The sequence below is a fragment of the Triticum aestivum genome, chromosome 3B (genome assembly GCF_018294505.1).
Source record: "Triticum aestivum cultivar Chinese Spring chromosome 3B, IWGSC CS RefSeq v2.1, whole genome shotgun sequence".
Classification (NCBI taxonomy): domain Eukaryota; kingdom Viridiplantae; phylum Streptophyta; class Magnoliopsida; order Poales; family Poaceae; genus Triticum; species Triticum aestivum.
The window spans coordinates 829,184,501-829,205,974 of NC_057801.1; the positions used below are offsets into that span (position 1 = coordinate 829,184,501).

A 21,474-nucleotide genomic window follows, 5' to 3' on the forward strand; every position below is an offset into this window, starting at 1 on the left:
CCCACACCCCTGGTCAAGGCGCACCAAGATCCCCCCTTAGAAGGAATAAGATCATATCCCGAAGGGATAAGATCAAGATCCCTAAAAAGGGGGATAACAATCGGTGGGGAAGGAAATGATGGGATTTCTTTCCTCCCACCTTGGCCAACGCCCCAATGGACTTGGAGGGCAAGAAACCAGCCCCTCCACCCTTATATATAGTGGGGAGGCGCATGGGAGATCAACACAAGCCAAGGCGCAGCCCCTCCCCTCCCCAACACCTCTCCTCCTCCATAAGTGCTTGGCGAAGCCCTGTCGGAATACTACTACTCCAACTGCACCACGCCGTCGTGCTGCCATTGGAGCGTTCTTCCTCAACCTCTCCTTCCCCTTGCTGGATCAAGAAGGAGGAGACGTCTCCCGTCCCGTACGTGTGTTGAACGCGGAGGTGATGTCCGTTCAGTACTTGGTCATCGGTGATCCGAATCACGTCGAGTACGACTCCATCATCACCATCCCCTTGCCAGCTTCCGCACGCGATCTACAAGTGGTATGTAGATGCAAACTCACCCCTTGACTCGTTGCTTAGATGAACTCATAGATGGATCTTGGTGAAACCGTAGGAAAAATTTTAATTTTCTGCAACGTTCCCCAACAGTTGCATGTGTGATACCAGGCTTGCAACTACAAGGGTCGCCCTCGACTTAAATTGCATGCCCCCCTCCCGACTACAACTGGCCTTGTGTTTTTGTCAGAGAGGGGGCAATTGCATGTCCGACAGCAGTCCTGCAATTGCATGTGTCGCCCTTGGCTGGAACTGCATGCCTACACATCAGACTGCAATTGCATGCCCACACACCCAACTTCAACCGAAATTTTTGACTTGTTAGTGGGTGGCGGGAGAGGGGGAGGGTTGCTTGTCTCGTTCGCAACTGGGAGGACCTTTCTTTTGTCGGAGGGGGTGGCATCGAGAGAGATGGGGCCCAATTGCATGCCCCACATTAGGTACACAACTGCATGTGTTCGGCCATGGTCGCAACTGCATGTCTTATAACTTGGTTGCAACTCGACTTCCATTTTTGTTGTGCGGGGAGAGGCGCAAGTTGCATGTCACACAATGGGCACTCAACTCCATGTTTTCTAAGTTGGTCGCAACTGGAATGACCTTTGTTTTGTCGGAGGGGGGCGGGGGCATCGAGAGAGATGGGGCTGAGTTGCATGCCCCACACTAGGCACGCAATTGCATGTCTTCTAACTTGATCGCAATTGCATGTCTTATAACTTGGTTGCAACTCGACTTTCATTTTTATTTTACGGGGAGGGGTGCTAGTTGCATGTCCCACAACGGGCATGTAACTGTATGTCTTTGAGCATGGTCGCAACTGCATGTCTAATAACTTTGTTGCAACTCAACTTCCATTTTTTGTTGTACGGGGAGAGGCACCAGTCGCATGTCCCACACTAGGCATGCAACAGCATGTCTTCGACCATGGTCGCAACTGCATGTCTTATAACTTGGTTGCAACTCGACTTCCATTTTTATTGTGCGGGGAGAGCCACCAGTTGGCATGTCCCACAATGGGCAAACAACTCCATGTCTTCTAACTTGGTCGCAACTCGGAGGTCCTTTGTCTTGATGGAGGGGGCGGCGTCGAGAGAGATGGGCCCCAGTTGCATGCCGCACACTAGGCACGCAACTGCATGTCTTTCTAACTTGGTGGCAACTGCATGTCTTAACTTGGTTGCAAGCCGACTTCCATTTTTGTTGTACAAGGAGGGGCGCCAGTTGCATGTCCCACAACGGGCACGCAACTGCATTCTTCTAACTTGGTCGCAACTGCATGTCTTATAACTTGGTTGCAACTTAACTTCCATTTTTGGTTGTACGAGAAGAGGCACCAGTTGCATGTCCCACACTAGACATGCAACTGCATGTCTTCGACCATGGTCGCAACGGGGACGGTCCCTTGTTTTGTCGAAGGGGACGCCGCCATGAGAGATGGGGCCAGTTGCATGTCCCACAATGGGCATGCAACTACATGTCTTCTAACTTGGTCGCAACTAGGGGGACCCTTGTTTTGTCGAAGGGGGCGGCAACAAGAGAGAGGTGTCCAGCTGCATGTCCAACTATACTCATGCAACCACATGTCTTGTAGCATGGTTGTAACTTAGTGTCTTCTAACTTAGTTGCAGCTAGGTGCATTTGTTTTATCAGAGGGGTGACAACAAGAGAGATAGGGGGCAACTAGTCATGCAATTACAAGTGTTGTCCCCTGGACTATAACTACATGTCTTTTTACAAACATTTTTCACAACTAGTCTTTTTTGCTTGGTCGGAAGGGGGCAGCTCCCCCGTGAATCCCTACCCTCGCTATGTGTCACACGAGCACCTTAACACCCCTGTTTTTTGCCATGCCCGCAAACACAAATCAAGCACCCGATCTCACAACCAGTTTGTGTAATTTTTTTTTTGAAATCATACACATTTTCCCCCCTTTTTTTCTTTTTGCATTTTTTTGTTTTTCCAAGGATGAAGAAAAAAATTAACTTTTTTTTCTATCTGATTCTGACAGCGGAGCTCATTTTCTCCAAAAAAAGAGCATATTAAAGGAGAGAAGAGTTACTTGTCCAGATCCTCGGACACATTTTTAATGCTGTTGTGAAGGGAGTTTGCTAGTAGGCACGCAACTGCAAGCTTCGCCCCGACTGCAAACTGCAGTTCTTCCAATAGTTACGCAATTGCATGTGAGTCTTCTGATTGCAACTCCAACTCAGTACTGTTCTGTCCGAGTGAAGGAAGGCAATTGCAGTTGCTACTATGCACGCAAGTGCAAGCGTCGCCGGACTATAATTGCATGTCTTCAAAGAGACTGCAACTCTTGATTGTTTTGTGAGGGATGAGGGAAGATTCAAATTCGTATTTTAAATATTTGCCAGCAAACTTAATTATTTTCTTTTTTTAATATTTGGTATCAGGTGGCACACACATCGGCCACGTGAGTTGCTTGTCTGGCTACCCAGTTGCACACATGTCAGCCCCATGCAATTGCATGTCCTCGATCGAACACAATTACATGTCGCACACAATTACATGTTATTCGCATGCAAATTACTTTTTCTCCTTTCAAAGTAATATTGACACCCATTTGCACGCTAGTCGGCCACATATAGTTATTCGTTGGTCACAGACAATTAAAATTGTCTTCTTCTTTATATTTGTTTGTTTTTGTTGTTTTCTTTGTTGCATTAAATATTTCTTTATCATTTAAAAATACAAAATATTTTTTGTAAAAAAGATTAAAAAATATGACATAAAAAAAAGGAACAGAGCATTAGCAATGCTAGCGCAAAATATAAGAGCTACATTGTGCTGTGTAGCAATACACCAACGGGACAATGTTCTAGCAATTTCGGTAAAAAGCACAAATAAAAAAACAAAAAAGCACAGGCACAACAAATGGACAGTGTCAACGCACCCCAACAGCAGCCCACGTGGTGAGCCAACAAAGGCCAACGCAGGCCAACACAAAATAACGAACAAGGAAACTGACTCCAGCCATGCGAACGGAGCTAAATCGTGCGATCAATTTATATATGACGTCAGTCGACTTAGACTTCGCGAAGTCTAAGTCGACTGAGATCTAGACGGACCCTTTTGCTTTTGATCCAATGCGTCCTGTGCCCGTAATTGTCTCCCACACAAACTACACATCTACTTCCTGCGCCCATGGGGTGTTCGGCAGGGACTTCTTTGGCCATTCCACAAGCCGTTGTACACACATATAAATACACACCTACTCCCTCGGCAGAAGCCCCAGCACAACTTGTGTCGTTCCATTCTTGCTCGACATTGCTGTCTTGCGTCTCGTCGTGTTTTGGTGCCGGCGATGGCAGTTGGCTGCCAATGGGGCTATGTCCATTCCTTCTTTCGTTTCGATTATCGTTCCTTCCTCCGATTCCGTCACGGCGGCGTGAGCAGCGGCGTCGCTAGAAGAAGGTTGTCCAGGAGCAGGCCAGAGAGCCTGCGACGCCAGGTCAAACACTTTTTGTCCCAATGCCTCCATCTCGCTGAGCCTCTCCTGGTAGGCCCTCACGCTCCACCTTCCGGCATCTGTAGCTTCCTGAGACTAAGATACCACGATGAAGAAGGCGCCGCTGCAATCCTCGACCGCGTGAACCTTGTCCTCGCCGGATGTGTCAACGATCTTGGAACCGTCCAATCTTATCTCTTCTCACGCGTTGTCTAAGTAGGGCGGCCGCCAGCCTGAAGCACCTCGTGGCATCTTTCGGTGGTCAGTTCCGCTCATGACCGTGAAACTGACTTCACCCAAAAACTCAAACTGATGGGGAAATGTGGGTTACGCAATTATACATTCCTCCTCAAGTGACGCTTCCTCACGTGTAAATGTGGATCGAGGGTGAGCTACAATTTACTTGTGTCAGTCTAGTATTGAACATAAGACCTCTTGACTCCAACACCATGTAAAACTACACGCACAAATCACTTCACCTGAAAGTTCAAACTGATGGGAAAAATGATCTATGTAATTATACTTCAACAAGGACGCGTCGACCTCATGCATGGTACCGGCGCAGACATCCCCATGCCAGGTCGTGGCGAGGCGCACTGACCTCTGGTTGCTCGCCATGCCGAGGAAGGACTGGTCTCGGACAATGTCTGACAGCCGAACGTACAACAATGTGATGGCTTGCGTGTATCGCCATCGTGGGTCTCCTCGCGTTTGGATATCCTCGCGTTGGCTATCCCCACATTTCCCCATCAGTTTGAGGATATCCTCGCGTTGGCTATCCCCGCGTTGTCGCCATGCTCCGCACTCGCCTCGCCTCCCCTCCCCCTCCTCGGCATGCACTGCACGTACACTCTCCCTCGCGATTCAGCATTCCTTCACTGTGCATGTGCCGCTACGTCGTCCTGTCCGTGGCACGTAGGAGGCGAACCTGCGCCATGGCGGCGTCCGCTCCCTGGCGACCGGCGGCTTGAGAGTGGATGACATGCTGCTCCACGACGAAATTGGAGTTCGCCACGGTCATGGCCGCCATGGCATCCTCGGTCGCACGCTTGCCGTCGATCTAGCCCTCCGCCAGCCGGTGCTGCTTCAGAAGTAACTCCGACAAAGACGCAGGCACAGGTGCACCTCCACCATGGCGGCATGCTCCATGGTGAAGCCGGCGTGCACAGAAGGCGCGGGAGCTGGGGCGGTGTCGTCGGAGCCCGTCTCCATCGTGGGTGAGCTGGCCGGCAAGCCGGCCTCGATCCACCTAGCACGACGGCTTTGCCAGACAGCGGCAAGGGTGGGCACGACATGCTTCATCTCCGTGAAAAGGCTCTCTCACAGAGCTTCGCCGCCTGCAGTCATGGTGAATGCAATGCAAGGGAGGAAGGTGAGGAGCGGCTTGTGTTGTGGTGTGGAGTTAGCCGGGTGTGGTCGCCTTTAAATAGCCGGTTTTGGTGAGACGAGGCGTCCGGGTGCGTCAATGCGCGGCGTCGAGTGGGTTTCTCGACTGACGAGCGACATATGATCGGATGGGGCGTTGAACGGACGTGGTAGATGTCCATCCCGCCCCGTCTAGTCACGCGTCTCCGACATTGAACACGTGCAAACATCGGAGCCAACACCCCGCCCCAATGGTGGAGGCAGTGAAAGGTCGCGTTCGCTCTGAGTGGTCTTCAATATGGAGCGGCGCGCTCTACAGCAGCATGAATGCGGACAGCTGGCACCGGGCGAAAACACGCGCGGACGAGGAAGGAGGGGTTTGGGTCGGCCAGGGTGGTCAGAAGCGAAGTGGGAGCGGTCCGGTCTCTCATAAAACCCCGCATTTGTCTCCTGTTTGCGAGAGAAAATAGGTTCGAATTACGCCACGGACCGATACAGCCCCGCGTTGAATGACTTTGGCGGTTCAGGGTGACGAGAGATCTGAGGGTCGGGCGCTTTGTTTTTCCAATTTGTGCGAGTTGTATATAGTACTCGATGTAGAGCATAGAAGATGCATGTGAATGTGGTGTCGGCCATGCTCTGGCGTGAGTCATGGCCTCATGGGACACCGTTGCGTCCTTGAACCGCTGGGCTGGGCACATCGGCCGGCACAAAGCTAGCTAGCATGATGGGAGGCTAGCCTAGGCAGGGTGGGTGAAGAGACAGGACATGGCCGCGCGTGGGGAAGCGCGCGCACGCCGGAGTGGACGCCTGAACCAGCCCAACGGGCTGAGTGCACCTGCCCGAAGCAGATGAAGAAAATCTACCACAAGAGCGTTTGCTGCATTTTCTGGGATATACCGTTCAGGCTCCGCTTGGAATGGGTGTAAGATTATACACTTGTATTTATTTTACAAGTGTCAACACTTGATTTTGGCCTGAGATGAAAACGACGGGCCAAAATCAAGTGTTGACACTTGTATTACAAGTGTCTCAAGCCAGTTTTCTACTGGCACCCCACGTTCTGCTCCCGTGACCCCGTCCGTCAAGGGGCCTGCGGCGTGGCGTACTACTCGGTACTCTACTCGTCTGTGTCCGTCCTGCTCTCTCCCGCGCTTCGCGGTCAACAGGCCCTTCTCCAGCTCGACGCGGCCCTGCCAAGTGCCAAACATCAACATGCAGTGACCGCACCTCATCCAGTTTTAAGCTTGCTCGCCTGGAGGAACAGCTTGATACCTATTGGAAACAGAGGGCTCACGTACATTGGATGAAGGGAGGGGATCGTAATACAAAGTTCTTCCATGCCTCAGCCACAGAAAGGAGGAGGAGGAACAGAATTAGGAAGCTAGGGAGGGAGGATGGGAGTGTGGTAGAGAAGGTGGAGGAGATGAAGAAAGTGGCCACTAACTATTTTCTTAATCTGTTTGCGTCCCGTGCAGGCACACGACAGGACGAGCTGCTGGCCTCCGTTGACCCGCGTGTTACACCCAACATGAATGATCTCCTAATGCAAGAATTCACATGTGAGGAAGTGTTTGAGGCCCTGCAAAGCATAGGAGACTTGAAGGCACCTGGCCCGGATGGGATGCCTTCGATTTTTTACAGGAAGTGTCTTACAAAGTGAAGGTGAATGGAGAAAGCACGGATGAGATTGTGCCACAAAGAGGCTTGAGACAAGGTGATCCCCTTTCCCCATATTTGTTCCTCATTTGCGCGGAAGGGTTCTCATCTTTGCTAAACAGAGCGGAGGTCGATGGAACACTGAAGGGGATCCGTATTTGCAGCGGAGTCCCGAGCTTCAACCACCTACTTTTTGCGGATGATTCTCTAGTGCTCATTAAAGCTTCGCGGGAGAGCGCTAGATCACTGCAGAACATACTAACATTGTATGAGGTTTGCTCGGGTCAAGTTGTGAACTATGACAAGTTCTCTGTCATGTTCAGCAAGAACACAAGCCAAGTGAAAAGAAGGGAGGTTTTGGAAACTTTGAACATACGGGCGGAGGCTAAGACAGAGAGGTACCTAGGATTGCCGGTCTATGTGGGCCAAGCAAGAAAGAAAGTGTTTGAATACTTGAAAGATAGAATCTGGCAGAAAATTCAGGGTTGGCAAGAGCGATTGCTGTCCAAGATGGGGAAAGATGTCCTTATCAAGGCATGTGCACATGCCATACCTACATTTGCTATGTCTTGTTTTGATCTGACTAAGACACTTTGTGAGGAGATTGGCATGATGATTTGCAGATTTTGGTGGGCAAAGCAAGAGAAGAAAAACACCATGCACTGGCTAAGTTGGGAACTACTGACAAGGCCGAAGAAGGATGGAGGAATGGGGTTCCGCGACATATATGGCTTCAACATGGCCATGCTAGCCCGACAAGCATGGCGCATGCTGACGATGCCAGACTCTTTGTGTGCTCGGGTTCTGAAGGCGAGGTACTTTCCTCAAACATCAATTCTGGAAGCACAACCACACCCTGGAATTTCCTACACTTGGCGCAGCATACTCAAGGGTGTCGCTCTGCTGAAAGAGGGGATCATATACAGGGTTGGAGATGGCACCTCGATCAAAATTTGGAATGATCCATGGCTGAACAGGGAGGGTGTGCGCATCCCACTGACGCCAAGAGGAGGTTGCCTGCTTACTAGGGTCTGTGAGCTGGTAGATCCGGAAACCCAGGGCTGGGACGAGCAACTTGTCAAAGACATCTTCTCAGAGAATGAGGCAAAGATAATCTTGGCTACCCCTGTCAGAAATGATTATGATGATGTGTATGCTTGGTTTGATGACAGTAAGGGTCAGTTCTCCGTACGATCAGCCTATAAACTGTATGTCAAGGGGAGGGATGCTGGATTGCCAGAATCTTCTTGTCCACAGCCTGCTGTATGGGAATGGAAGGAGATTTGGTCCTTACCCTGTCAGCCGAAGATACAACAGTTCTTATGGCGCCTTGCCCACAACAGCCTCCCCCTAAAACTTAACATCAAGCGGAAGGGAATCGAGTGTGATACCCTGTGTGTCTGCTGTAAGCGACTAGACGAGGATGGGGCACACCTGTTTCTTAAGTGCAAGTATGTTAAAAAGGTTTGGCAGGCCCTACAGCTTCAAGAGATTCGTGAAAGATTATGCGCTTGTACTGATGCTAAAGAGCTAATGCATGTAATACTTCGACTGCCAGAGAAGGAAAAGCTCCGCGTGGTTTGCCTACTGTGGAGATGGTGGACATGGAGGAATAAACTGAATGCAAGAGACAGAGCCGGGCCGTTGGATAGTTTGCCAGCAGAGATTAATCATTGGGCGATTGACTCCCTGGCATTATGTAAGCCAACCAGCACTGGACATAGAACACAACTAATGTGTGAATGGACGAGGCCAGCTGAAGGCAGCCTAAAAATAAATTGCGACGGGGCCTTTTCTGAAGAGCATGGTACTGGTGGATGGGGCTTTGCGGTCAGGGATCATTGTGGCGATGTGAGGGGCTCAGGCGCTGGAGTGTTGCGGAATGTGGCGTCAGCATTGCAGGCAGAAGCCGAGGCGTGTGCTGCTGCTCTAGAGGCAGCGTCGAACTGGGGTATGACAGAAGTTCAGGTTGAGCTCGACTGTCAGTGCCTAGTGAACGGCAGTGATGCAGATTTAGCAGCCGAGGGTATCTTATTCAGAGAAATCCGTCATTTTGCCCGTCTGAATTTCAATCGCGTCTCCTTTTCTTTTGGCCCGAGGGCCTGTAATAGCTTAGCTCATGTAATAGCAGCTTTTGGCGCCCGTAGGCTTGTTAGTCGGGAACTATGGCCTGAGAGCCTCCCGGATGATGTATTGGTTCGTAAGGCCAGCGGCATGGCTAGACCTGTGTGAAGTATGGAATCCCAGTGTTCCATTTCAAAAAAAAAAAAGCTCCGTTGAACATTTGAGGACATTATTTCCTATTAAGTTTAGTTCAGAAAAAACAAGCGACGGGTTGATGCGATCGAGATTATAAGAAATAAGCGTCATAATTATATCGATTTGCTACTATCAGTGAACCAAAGGCTAACTTTAACAGAGAGGATAAGATGACATACGGAGCAACAGGGAGAGGATGCAGATGTGTCGTTCGTCGAGTCACTGAGGAGGTGGTCGACGTCTGGGATGTCGCCGTTCGCAACCACGATGAATAAGGATCCAGCAAGGGCGTTCCCCACAAACCTGGTCGTCTCTCTCCTGCACCACACCACCTTGTCATGCATGCATGAATGAGTCACGTGAGCCTCTAGGATTAACTACGAATCATTTACAGTATTCTAAGATACGTATTAAAAATGGGCCAGGCCCAGTAATTCCAACGAGCTCTCTTCATATGTATCACATGGTGCATAAAAGTGACGTCACCTCATCAAAGCAAACACCAACATGCTTATAAAGAGGAACATTCTACCTTGTAAAAGTTGCTAGTGTAGAAGAAGGCGACTTGATTGTATGTAATATATTGTCATTTTCTTTTAGTTATTATCCATCTAGTGTATTCTTTGATGATGATTTTGGTCTCGCTGACTAGCATCAGCCGTATTTTATGGTTTGCATCCGTGGATGCAAAGTCTAGGAGGTACAATCTTTCTTTTTTGAAAAATCCGTAGGGGTGTGACACTTGTCATTTTGCAAACATCTCTGTTAGAGTTCCTGCGTATATCTTCATATATCTTCTAGTCTTCATTTGGAGAGTAGTCCACATCGGTTCGAATCCAGATTTTGATAATAGATTGAGCACCTTCGGATCACCATTTAGTCAGCATGCCCCTTCGGTTTTAGAGGACCTGTTCCTCCCAAACCGCCATTTATAAAAGAAAATTATATTCCCTGTGTCCATGTGTACAAGGCCACCTCATAATTTGGGTCCATATTTTAACCATCGATTTGGCCAACGAAATGCTACATGTCACTTGTCTAGAAAATATATCATTCAAAACTTTTCTCAACTACAAATCGTTCAATTGTTCCGTTGGTAGCTTACCAAGCAAGACGCTTTGTAACTATATGAATCTAATAATATATTCTAGTGATATCCATATTTTTTTCCCCAAACAATAGGTGCGAGACGAGTGGCATGAAGCAATCCGGCCCTGACGTTTTTTACTACTAAAGTTATCATCCAAAAAAAAAAAAATCCAAATATTAATGGCCAAAGTTAGCTGTCGATTACAAGATGATTCTTTCTTTGCGATGGCATTGCGGGGTGGCATTGTATTCGTGTACGAAGAAAGTACAATTTGTTTCATTTAATCGGGAGGCTACTCAAAACATAAATTTCGTCAGCACGTATCCAAGATCATGGAGAAAGAACATTTCCACATTTCTAGGAAACTTAGACGGAGAAACAGTAATTAATGAATTAAATTTTGTCAATGAGACGATGTATGCGCATGTGGATTTTTTTAACAGAGTACATACGCAAACACTCATACATATGCACATCCTTATGCACACATACATATACTCTACACTTATGAGCACCTTCAAAAGATTGAGTCGGCACATCATGTTGATCAGCAGGGGAATCCTTTTGTACGGGTATGAAGAGAACACTCATAGTATGTTCACGAGGAAAAAACTTTCAGAGAAATGGAATGGCGTAAGAAATTCAGTCCACGGCATCGACGATGGATGGAACCGTGGATTTAATCCGTCATTTTTCTCTTATTTGGAAAAATTCCCACTGACCGACGGATCGATCGATCGGCGCGTTTGTGCAGCACACCACAGTAAAAAAATCTCCTCGAACTGGTTGAGCCGAACCATTCCCCCCTTCCCCTCTCCCCCACCCTCTCTCCCGCACCGCACCCGCACCCAGACCTAGCCACCACCAATGTCAGCGGCGCCGCCGCGCCGGCCGCCGGACGAGGTCCCCCTCCGCCTCCCGCCCGATGGCCCAGTACGCCTCCTCCGCGCCTCCTCCGCGCCTCCATGGCCCGCAAGACCTGGAGCCACAAGCGTCTCGCGCCGGGGATTCCGACGCCGCCTCCACGAGCTCCACCCGGCACCGCCCGCGCTCGGGTTCCTCCACAACCGGGCCGACGAGCGCAGCCCCTGCTTCATCCCCACCGCCGCCTCGTCCTTCTCCCTCGTCGCCCCGGACCGCCGCTTCCGGCGGGCCCTCGGCTGCCGCCACGGCCGCGCACCTCTTCCTCTCCAACGACGGGTGCGTGCGACCTCCTCGACTGCCTCGCGGGTCCTTTCCGCGAGGCCTTCCTCTTCGCCGTCGAGGGAGACGCTGACAACGACGCGTATGCTCGTCGGAGACTGGCTGCTGGGGCGAGCTGACCTCGATGCGCTGCGATGCGAAAGCGAGTTCTCCATGGAATTCACACAACATTCCTGCGTTCTCGTTGGCAGGTCTCTGCTCTATTCCATGTCCATGGGGACAGTGCGTCGATCGTGGAGCATGGCCTGGCAAGCCGCGACCTGACTCTGTTCGGCCAACCAGACAAGTACTACAAGCAGGGATGCTATCAAGGATGGGGATTTTGTCAACGCCTTTTAATGCGTCAGCCACAACCTCAAGATCAGGTTAGGGCTCTACTCTTGCACGCCTCACCTGTTGGGAGCCACACACAACCTTTTCATTGTCCAAACAACATTTGTATGGATGGAGTAGTTGGTTACTCTTTAGATCAGCCTTGATTTCTATTTGCCCATAGTTGCTTTGGGCTATTGAGTTTTGTAGTTTAGGAGATGAGTGTAGAGCAGTATTAGATGTTCTACAACGAGGTGGTTGCTAAGCGGTGTTTGTCCTTTTGTTCGAGGGCAAGCCTGATTGTGTGTGTGTGTGTGTTGGCATTTGAGGGGTTCAATGGGTCGAATTAGTGTTATTGTTATTCGATAGCAATTCTTCAGAGTTCAGAGTTAGGACCTGTCATCTTTTGGTATGATAAGTGTATTCTGATGAACATTCAATCAAAGTGCAGTTATTGGAGTAAATAAATGTTATCCTATTTGGGAAGAGTTATATGCCTCTGCTGTTGCCAGTTATAAAATGCGCCGTTTATTTGTATGGTACCTTGTAATTGTACTAAATAATTTGTGCAAACACTAGCCCGTTGTTAGAACGGAACATAGCACCTTGGGTCATTAAAACGGATGATTGAACAATTGTAGCTGTGCCACAAAACTTTCATGGCCTTATGTTATTTCTAACCTTAAAATTATAGACTGAAGATTTACACCTCTGTTTTCACCTAGGGCTCCTTGTTATGGAGAAGGTGCTCTCGAGGGTGCTAGCACACTCAACAAACATGGATGTGCCTTGCTACCCAAAGATTCTCCTGGTGATGTTCCTAAGAGGGCACCAGATGAAGAATCGGCGAAGGGTACAACCAGCAAAGATGATGCCGGGAACCTGACGACCTCTGATAGCAATGTTGATGGTGCTTCACCTTCTTCGGAGAAGGTGAGTCCGAATAATGTACTGTATATAATTTTTCCTTTCTTGAGAACATTGTCGGTGCCAGGACTGCACCTTTGTGTGGTGAAATGTGTGAATTCCACTGAGCTTGCATTGTTCATTAGGTTCTGTATGATTTTTCACTGGTATGGGGTGATTTCTCAAAGAAGTTCTTGAATTAACTGAGCCCACAATTTTAAAGCGGCATTGCAATATCCTCTAGACAGTCATATTACCCACATAGAACATGTTCATGTGCTTCTGTATGTGCGAAGTAACAGTCTTGTGTGGGACTTGGAACTCAATAGAACTTATCTCTTGAATTTACATCATCATTCTTTAAGGGGCCATTTAATTTTGGGTTTAAAACCTGTCTAGCAAGCGGCTGGGTGTTGGATGGATTGGCCAAGCACACAGTTAAAAAGGGAAATTTGCTACCCATGGCGACCCACACATACTAAAAGTAGTGTCACCTGGTCCCCGCACACACCCCACTGCCTTTTTTTTTCCCGAGAGTACACAAAATGCATACCATATTTATATGGGAGGCAGCAAAGTGTGTTACAAGAATAGCCTCTTCACATTGCAACCAATGCCACAGGTCAACACCACACCACAAGCCTAAGAAGCTACTTTCTCACAAAATTTTGTAAACACACTGCTCTGGCAGCCATCCAAGTCTGGAGTTCATCACGAATGTGAATCACAAGAGGCGGGATGGATCGCTGCTGCTCCACATTCTGGAATATCTTAGCATTCCGCTGTTTCCAAAGTTTCCAAGCAATGAGGATGACCACCGAGTCGAATTCCTTCTTTTGATCTTCGGTAACGCTAATTAAATATGGTCCAGGTGGCTCAGTGTCGTTTCCTTCTGTCCTTTGATGCCTTATTTCACATTACAGATTATTAGTGTTTTCCTGCAATGTTTTTAAGTTGGTCAGGCGAGGCAAGGCACGGGGGGGGGGGGGGGGGGGGGCACCGGATCTGCCCGAGAGGAGGGGGAGAAGCTGTCGGAGAGGAGGGTGGGGTGGATCTAATCTGCAGCTCCAGCTGCCGCCAAAGGTCCAGATTGGAGATCCCTCGCATGGACTGAAACGCGAGAGGGGTTCCATCTCCCTTCCCCGCCAACAGTTCCCGCCCTTTTCTTCCAATCTTTCTTTCGTCAACTGCATATTTCACCCTCTGGAGAATTTTACCTCCTCCCCCCCTAAAGGATTGCAGTAAAAAAAGGTTATTTTGGTATTAGAATTCAAATCGTGTTCCATCTCCAAACACAAAAACAACTACTCCCTCTGTCTGGTAATACTTGTCGGAGAAATGGACGTATCTAGACATATTTTAGTTCTAGATACATCCATTTTTTATCCATTTATGCGACAAATAATTTCGGACGGAGGGAGTAGGTAACTGGTTCTTAACCTAGGCCCCTCCCCATGCAAGAAATAGTTGCATGTTTTTCATGGGTATGTAGCACAAGAAAAAAAAATCTGCAATTAGAGGAACAACATGCATGACGTATGTTCACAAAATGAGAAACGGAAAGCAAGTTTGAAAGATGAAAATAACCAAGTTTTTTTTCTCGAATACACATGAGGCCTCTGTATAATTGCATTAAGGAGAACAAAAACTACCATTAGGTGGCAGCAGCTAACAGCTGCACCAAGCCCCTTGCTCCGACCATGCATTAGAGGTCTCCTTCCTCCCAAATTCGTCTAAGCACCAGCTAGGCACTCGATGTAGCACCATTAAACACACAGTCATTTGATGCTCCCACTACATCCATGCCCGCATGTGATCAGTGAGTTAAGCCCCTGTTTGAAGTTTCCCGGAGTCAAATAATTGATTCTCAGCCACCAAGCACAGAACACATCATTCCTGGCGTGTGGTGAGGAGTCTGGTAAACCAGAGCAACAGAAGATGATGCACCAAACTTGTTTAGAGAAGACACAGTTTGTCAAAATGTGTTAGATTGTCTCTGTCTCTTGATTACAAAGACGGCATTGGCTCAGGTGGGGCCGACCCTTTCGTGCTAATCTGTCGGCAGTCTAGCATCTATTGTGCGCTGCTGACCAGAGGAAAAACTGACACTTCTTTGTCACCCAGGACTTCCAGATAAGCTTTCCATGGCTCAAAATAAACAGCCCCATGGTATAAGGCCTTATAGGCTGAACTGGTTGAGAACTGTCCGGACTCTGTGAATTTCCATTGGTGTTCATCTTGCACATCCGGTGGCAGTTGCACAACCGAGATCAACTCCGAAATGTGCAAGAACTCAGCCAGGGCTGCGACCATGAGGTCGCCAGGACAATGTCCTGCATCCACCTATTGTCCAAAAGAGCCTCTTTCATGGTCCACTTGTCCACTCTTCGCTTAGGGATTACCGGCTAACTGAGTCATGAACATGTATAGAGAAAGCAGCCCATGACTTATCCGGTTTTGTCTTGGCCAGCCATAACCATCACATTCTCTGCGCCAATCCAGAGGCGAGTGTGCTGAACTACAGTTAGGCAAATTAATGGTATTGCTAGTCAACATGTATGTACTGGTACAATATATTATAATGGGATGTGTTTTTCGTTGATATGCCTAGAAAGTAGAAACCAAGAAGTTGGTAACCAATGCTATCAAGGAAGGGGACTTTGTCAACACCTTTAGGACCAGTAAATCAGGCACATAAGCAGCTGTCCGACGAGGGAACCAATCCTATCAAGGAAGGGGACTTTGTCAACACCTTTGAATGTGTCAGCCACGACCTCAAGATCAGGTTAGGGCTCTACTGTTGAGCGCCTCACCTATTCCGCAGCACTCAAACATTTGTATGGATGACATTGTCGAAAGAAACTTCTCTTTAGTTCGGTACTCTTTAGGACCAGCCTTGGTTTCTATGCGTCCTCAGTTGCTTTGGGCTTTTGAGTTTTGTAGTTTGGGAGATGAGTTTAGAACAGTATTAGATGTTCTAAGACGAGGCGGTTGCCAAGCAGTGTTTATCTTTCTTTTGTTCGGGGGTGAGCCTGATTGTGTGTATGTTGGCGTTTGAAGGGTTCAATGAGTCAAATTAGTGTTAGTGTTGTTCTATATCAATACTTGAGAGTTAGGACCTGTTATATTTTGGCATGATATGTGTATTGTGGTAAGCATTCAATCAAAGCGCAGTTATCGGAGTAAATAGATGTTATCCTATTTGAGAGGAGTTATATGCCTCTCGTGCTGCTAGTTGTAAAATGTGCCATTTATTTGTATGGTACCTTGTAATTGTACTAAATAATTTGTGCAGACACTAGCTAGTTATTAGAACAGAACTCAACAGAAACATAGTTAGCAGCTTGGGTCATTAAAACGGATGATGGAATAACTGTAGCTGCGCCACAAAACTTTCATGGCCTTATCTAACTAGGAAAGGTTGCTGCTCTACCCGGCCATAGGAGGCACTTGCGCTTGTTTCACCATCGTGGACCGTTAGATCTTTTTACTGTTGTACATTTTGACTGTCTGGCGTCTCCTTAGCCATCCGTCTTGTTCACGTTTGCACAGCCTCCAGGGGTAGATGACTGGTGGACCCTTTTACGTCCTTTTTATCACTATCCAGAGAGTTGAATAGGTCTTTTATTGTTGTACATTTTGACTGCCTGGCATCTCCTTGGCCATCCGTTCTCGTTCACGTTTGCACAGCCTCCAGGGTAGATGACTGGCGTACCCTTTTATTCACTATACAGAGAGTTGAGTAGCTTCCTCGGTCACTTAGATATTTTCAGTAAGAAAGCGCGGTGGCAACCAATCCCTTTATTTTGTCGAGCCCTGCGCCCCCTCCCCGTTGTCCTCTGCCTCCCCTGCTCTAGAAACCCGGTGCTCCCCTCCCCACGTTCGCCTTCCCTGCACCGCGCCGTCCGGCTCCGGCCTGCCTCGTCCTCCATATTCTCCTGCAATCGATTTTAGCTATTTGCCTGGTTTAGGTGGAGGATCTGCCTGCTGCGTGCTGTTTGGCTGGTTAAGGTGAAGGATCTGGTAGGGGGCGCACAGATGGCATTGTGAATTTGGAGAACTAAGGCTATCGTGTGGCGTACATTTGCTGTTTAGTATCATGTGCAAATTATATCTTGTGGGGTTAAACGTGTCATAAATGTTGTATGCTAATCACTTTTGATTTGTGTGTTGAAGTAGTAAGATCTCAAGACCAGTTAATGAATGGGCAGTTGTATCTTTTTTGCCATGCTGAGAAACAATATTCGACTTGTATCACATGGGAGGCTTGAGAGATAAACTGTTAGCTGAACCATATGTGTTTGGATGTTGGGGTGGGGTGGGGGCTGGCAATACGATCATGCCATCCTTTCTAGTAAATAAGAACATGCAGAATTGAACCCAACTTTCCCATGCTCGCCATATATGGTAACGCTTCTAAATTTCTTTTTGACTCTCAGGCTGGTGAGTTTTTCTATTCAGCTCAAAGAAGCGCTGTAGCACAAGAGAGGCAATTGGAAGCAAATCAGTCTGGTCAGAATTCACCGGAGAGTCTTTCCTTGGAGCAGGTAAAAATATTGTTTCAGAAACAGCATCCTTCCTTGCCCTGTTCTTTTATCTCTTCCTGATAGTTTGTTGGTCGAATGTATAGGATTCTCAATTGGCAGGTCAGGAATCATCTCCCGTTCAGCTAAGCTACATGTTCTTCGGTCGGTTTCGCATTTTTGCATTTTTGATAGTGATAACCCCTTTTTGTACAAGCTATAAATAGAGCATCAGGACATAAACATCATGCTGATAGACCAGAAGGGGTTCAGTATCACTATAAAAAAATGCGTACATGCTATAAACAGTTGTACATGTCTTCTGCTTATATTCTTAATTGGCAGCTAGGCATGCTAATAGACCAGGATTCTAAATATTTGTTCCTAAAGATACATGATGTTTATGTTCTATTAGATAATTTTATTCCTTTGTAATTTGATTTTAAAGATATTGTTTCAGAATGTAGTCGTTTTGCATCAGTCAAGCTTGCCGTTGTTACAAATAACTGTTCTTTTGTCCTCGATTGTTACTTTCACAGTTTTTTAGCACTACAAGCATTATTGTTCCAGTTTTTTTTTTTCCGTATTGATCATGCCATTGTTTTTTCTGCTCTTGTAGCTGAAAGATTAGTGAGACTGGTTGATTCTGAACATGTACCATCTGTTCCATGTGAGAGAAATAGCATGTCGATATCATCTTGAAATAATCACAGCTGGGGGGAACGAGGTTGGTTGCTGAGGGTGATGTGCAGAGCGGGAGGAAGGAGGTGTGAGGCTTGGAACTCTCCTTGTGAAGGGCTCAGGGACAGCAGTGAGGAGCATGGCAGGTGTCCAACTCGACCTCCTCGGCAACTGCAACAACAAGGGTGGCCGTGGCAACAAGGGAGGAGACAACAACTAGCAGAGCAATGAGATCGCTAAGTCTCTGATCCCGCCACTTCCTGCTCGATTCGCTTGGCTCCTGTGCTGATTTCTCTTTGTTTTCCCAGGTTTGTTGTGGTTGCAAAATGGCGCAGAGCAACTGGGAAGCGGACTACGGACATGATGTGAGCTATCTTGATGTGTTTTTGGGATGCTTTTGCTACTTCGGTTAATTTCTGGTGGTGGGTCTTGCAGGTGTGATGTACACATCCATGGCTATTTGCTCAAGTGGAACATCCAAACGGCCAACCTGTTCATGGTGGAGGGGGCGATGCCTGCTAAGTCCTCCAATTCGTAAGTATGCACTGCTGCTGCTTATGTTTGAATATACTTTATATTTGGAAGATTCACAAAATGTTACAAGCTTGCCCGATGCACTTTACTATTGAAAGATGCATAAAACGTGAAGGAAGGAGTCACATTTTGTGATTAGTCGTTTTGATGATTGTACTAATTTATGTCTTAACTTCGCTAGATTCTATTGATGTTGTCTTCGAATTTAAAAGGATCCTATGGATGGCTCTAAAATATATGTTCTAGAGAACCAAATATTTTCTACTTGACTGCTCTGCAGATGCTCAGGTGCAACCTGGAATCATTGGGTTTATGACATTGGGTGGCAGTATAATTCTCATGCTGACGACAATTATTTTTTTTGACGAGGATTCAGTGGTTGTCTGTGGCATGTGGTAGGTTTGTTCCCATCCTCCAGCCTCCCCATAGATACTTCATTTGGAAAACTAATGGCTTTGATTGTGGATATCATAGATATCGTAGATTGTGCCTAAACTTTGCTGCTAACCTTAGATCACCCTTTTGGCATCGGCACGGTTCACTCAGTTTGATGTTGCAAGCCCTAGGTCAATACCTTCTCTATTTGATTTCTGCTTCAGGAGTGCTTATAACATTTATTTTTCATGTGCTTGGATAAGAACTACTTTAAATTTATATCGTTGTTCAATTGTTCCTGCCTCATCTATCTTTGTCTGCTTGCTTGCTTCCATTTTGGCTCTAGCTAAACAGATAAAATATGCCTTTGGCCCAAGTGTTAGTTATGTACTCCTTCCGTTCCAAAATAGATGACCCAACTTTGTACTAACTTTAGTACAAAGTTGGGTCATCTATTTTGGAACGGAGGGAGTATGTGCGTTTAGTCAAGTCTTCTTTGTATGCTCTTGTCAAAGCCATGGCTGCAATGTTGTGTCTTAAACGCTTTCTAACTGAAAAGCAGCCTCTAAAAGTCTAAATGCAGTGTGAACTGAAATGGAAATTTTGGATAATATATACGTGTAAGGATTCAGTTTTGGTGCTATTTATGATAGTCCACCGCATCTACCAGTAAGCTGTGCTGTTGAAGCTTTTGTTGATCAGATGATACAACCTTCTGAAGAAGATTTGAGGGGCTGCACTTGTTCATATAGGGTGCTTATGGCTTCTGTTCTTTCAATCAGGCATTTATATTCCTGTCTCTTTAGCAGACCGTTCTCATGTTACAGCAAAAGTAGATTAATTAGGAAATTTGCAGCATGTCATGTGTTGCAAACCTGTTTTCACTATCCATGCACAAATGAGATACTCTCATATTTCTACATAAGTACCTGCAGATTTCTTTGGTTTGCTCTGACTGGTTTTGATCATTTCAAATTACTCCAGAGCATACTGTTTTGCTCTCTCCTAACAGTGATGCCTTTCAGTTCAACTAGGAACTCGTCATTATTGGAGTCTTTTCATCTGTATATACCAAAGCAAGGCGGGAGAAGAAGCAGGTGAGTGGCCTTTATTGTGTTTCTTTATGGCCCTCTCCTCTATTTAATGGCTGATACAGTGTATACCTTGAAGCATGTGATGTTTCTTTCAGTTTATATTGTGCCTTGCATCATTTGATAGACATATAGCTGAACCTCTTATTCCATATGTAATACTTTGCTAAAGAAGAATATATTAACAGTTACTGTTTGAAGGATTTTTACTGCTTCAGCTAGCCATTGTATAGGTATGGTGCTATAGATGGTGTATCAAAATGTGTTAATGATCACGATATGTTCAGCTTTTTCCACCACATACTCCTATTATAGTTTGTTCTGTTGGTTGGTTTTAAACATTTTTAGGCGCACATTAGTCAACATCTCCCGCGTGGCCTTTTAAACCTCAGTTTAGCTATAAAAGGTCTGCGATGATTCTTTTCTTCAGTTTTGTGTTGATTCTGTTTTTTGTAGTTAAAATAAGTGTGGTGTTAGTTCGCCATGCTGCTATTCATCATGGTGGAGTATACGAATTTCATAAGAATAGGGTTGCTTCTTCAAAACTGATTTTATGCCTCTTGAATCACCTTACGTGATTAAATTTATAAAAAAGATGTTGGTTAAGTGGCACCTACAGGCCAATGGGCAATCCAAGTATCACTCACTGTAACTCTAATCAACTGGAACGCTTAATTGTACTTAACTTCTTCCAAACATTAATGTTGATTATAGTACTGGATGGTTATTTTGCATCGCGATTGATGTGTGATTAGTAGCATGAGAGGTAACTCGGGCAAATCACTTAAATTTACCATGGCGGGTGAATATTGGTTTTAGTTTTTTTGTTTTGTTTTTGCGCAGATTGATTGATGAAGGAAACACATGAAAAAGAGGAAAAGAACAGCTAAATGATTGATGGGGCATGTGACTTCTCCCTGTTGGTTCTCATTTCTGCAAATTAAACCAATAATCGATATTGTCAGTTTGAGAGTATGCTGGTTGTGAGAGTTAATGAAGATGGTAACTCATGCTGTTGAAAGTACACAAGCAGTCACTATTAAGGTCTACCGAAAAACTTGTAGGTGAGGCCATTCATGTACATCACCTTTCTCTTTCTTTCTCCTTTTCTTTACCTTGATTCAGTCTGTACCAAGAGTGCTTATTTAGATTGTGCACATCGAGCAGAATTGATCTATCTCTGCGTTTCATATCATTTTGCTTTGCCCTTCTCTTGCACTAAAAAAAGAAATCTTTGTTCATAAACTTGCGATTTTGGTATTGTTTTCTGAAGGTAGACCACAGATTTTCATGGTCATGCACATTTAGTGTTGTTGTCCCTTCTCTGTTCCAAAAAGACGCCATTTTCACTGAATAATAAATTGTTTTCCCTTATTACCTTTATGCTTTTCTTTATCTTTTCCATTCCAAAAATAGATTTTATTTTGAACAAACGGCAAAAAGGTTTTGCTTTATTCTTCTAAGGA

General features: G+C 46.4%; 1 protein-coding gene across 48 annotated transcripts in view; it reads left to right on the forward strand.

Annotated features, from left to right (window-relative positions):
* Positions 1–10,997: 10,997 nt before the first annotated feature.
* LOC123072724 (uncharacterized) overlaps positions 10,998–21,474 on the forward strand; it is a 71,908-nt gene continuing 61,431 nt past the window's right edge. For 7 of the 48 annotated variants that reach the window (XR_006435354.1, XR_006435367.1, XR_006435357.1 and 4 more), the window contains exons 1-9: positions 11,169–11,951; positions 12,624–12,831; positions 17,244–17,351; positions 17,435–17,450; positions 17,947–18,373; positions 18,444–18,542; positions 18,823–18,937; positions 19,943–20,014; positions 20,852–21,072. The gene's annotated coding sequence lies outside the window, so the exon portion shown is untranslated. The other 41 variants (XR_006435353.1, XR_006435355.1, XR_006435365.1 and 38 more) reach the window with 27 other exon arrangements.